Genomic DNA, 2,616 nt, shown 5'->3' on the forward strand with positions numbered 1-2,616 from the left:
AGTTTTTTTTTTTTTATTTAAGAAAATCAAATATTATCGGACGTTTAATCGCAGATTTTCCACGCACCGCACCATCTTCTTTGAGAAATAACGCCACTAACGACTCCTGGCGGAAATATATATATTCCATTTTGACTTTCACCAATTTCTCTGTTAATAATTACATAAACTCTGCCAAAAGGGCACACATGCAAAAATTCTTTCCTTGTAAAAATAATAAATTCTCCCTCAGTCGTACAACGTTCAATATTGGAGATCTGTATTTCGATAATGGGGAAGCACTCATGTACATCGGGCAAAATTTTAGTTACATCAAGTTATTTTCCTTAGTATTGTTATGTTTCTGTCGCGTTATATTAGAAATTTTTAGATTGAACTACGGACAATGGTATATAACTATATATTTGTATATCTTTTCTTGAATTTAATCAGTAGAATAGAACACTGGGTTGTTTTTATTTTGTGCATGAAATTGCTTTTTTTCTAGCGTGACTGGTCGACTAATCGGCGACATATCAACCCGATGGCAAAATTAAGACAAACCAAATTGATTGATGGGTCCTGCCACACTAAGACACTTTGGTGACCTGCGAAGGACAGGTCACAATGTCATGGTTGATTCCAGAAATATAGGTAATTTTTGTTAGCAAAAATATTGCTAAAGAATTAAATCCCTTTATTATATTGAAACAAAAAACAATAGCTTTAGCAGATCCCACACAACATGCTAAAATCATTGGCGAAAATATAGTAGATATTCCATTGGAAAATAAGACACATTCTGACGTAATATTGATGCCTCCGTTCAGTCTCAAAAGACAAAGGATACCCTTTTTGGGCTGACTGCATGAGTAATTGTGAGGCAAGGGTGGCACAATCCACAACCACACCTCTTCTGAATCGGCACTGTTTGAGTCCAGTGGCAAGGAGAAGTCCAGAACAACTGGAAATAATGCTGAGATAATCAGAGAGCACATACAGCACCTGGAATTCCCAAATGGTCACCCATTTAGTACTGACTAGGTTCAACGTTGCTGGCATAATAGTGGATGTAATTAAAGATCTCCTTACTGACCTTATTATAGGAAAAGATGTCCTAAAACTACAATAAAGTGACACTAAAATTAAATGGTCCAGTAGCTGAAATTGGAGCCATTAACAAAAATAATCCATTTCTTTCCATAAATATCATCCTCCACCTTTTTTTTTTTTTCAATTCTCTTCTAGTAAAATGCCTGTTGCTACTAAATCACGCTGCCATAATTAAATAGTTCATTTATTTTAGAGGGCGGATCTCCAAGAAACTCTTCATGTTTGTCTTGAAAACACCCATATCATAATCAGCCAGGAAGCATCTCTGTGGTTTTGCATTCGATAGATGAGCAGTTCTAGGACAAAATCTCCTCTCATTGGATTTTTGCTTAGATTTAGGCACAAATAAAGAGTAAGAGAAATTGCTGATAGTTACTGTAGCTAGTCGTGTGTTTGCCGCAAATGACTTACGGGGGGGGGGGACCATAGAGTGAAGCTTCAATAGACAATAACAACCAAAATCTTCCTGCTTCAACGTTGAGCATGTGAGAAAATGAAGCAAAAGGTGGCTGTTTATTTTAAACGCATCCAAAACACAGCTTCTATCTTTTCACCACCAATGCTCTGTTATCCACTCGGCCCGAATTGATATGAATGGCTCTTGTCTCAAACAAGTGCCCTGTTTCGATAAGTTTATGAGTCTGACCTTGACTTACATCAAATATGTTGCATGGTTGTTGGAAATGGTTGCATCATTCTACTGCTCCAGAAGTTATCTCACTCTTTACACAATCCTCTACTTATACGTTGTGGTAGGATCCACCTAATTAGCACACAAATATTGTTGGTACTGTAGAGACGGGAGAGACCCAATAAAAGACTAAACTAGAGACTCAGAGAGACAATGATATCGAGAGTGGACGACTACCCAGCTGACACCTTCTCCAGGGACGGTCTCCCCATGACTATACCAATGGACTCTATGTAAATATTGTATATACTTCCTTGCTCTAAATATATCTGTTCTATTTTACTTATTTGTGGTGAATTTCAATACCTTATCCATTTGAATAAATTTGTTTTGAATGAGTTTTGAATGAGTTTTAAATAACTTCTAGTCGAATAAATTGTGGCGAATTACAAGAATAAAGAATACCTTTAGGAGATTTAGGTTTTATTCGACTAGAAGAACACACGATACATATTCAAGATGGCGACTCGGTATATCAAACAAAGGGAGACAATTTCCTAGAAAGGGGCAGACTACTCTGAAGTCAATATCATTTTACCACAATCACTGCCACATCGAAAAGAAGTAAGGTGTAATTTGATGTCATTACAATTACTAGACAAATGAATTGGTGTTTTTACAGGTCTAATCGATTAGGGGGGTTTATGACTCAAGTGGAACAACGCAGGATTTGTGGGCTAGTTATGAGTTTTTTCACAGAGTCGTTCACAGTTCTTTTTTAGGGGGTAGTTCATAATTCTCCTAAGAGGGCTGACTTCCTGGCTGAGCTGGTGTTGGCAAATCCACAGTAATGTGCATTTCCTGAGCATTGTCTCTAGGGGGTAGATTTCCAG

This window comes from Euprymna scolopes, chromosome 33 (genome assembly GCF_053919585.1).
Source record: "Euprymna scolopes isolate OS-2025 chromosome 33, ASM5391958v1, whole genome shotgun sequence".
In the NCBI taxonomy this organism is placed as follows: domain Eukaryota; kingdom Metazoa; phylum Mollusca; class Cephalopoda; order Sepiida; family Sepiolidae; genus Euprymna; species Euprymna scolopes.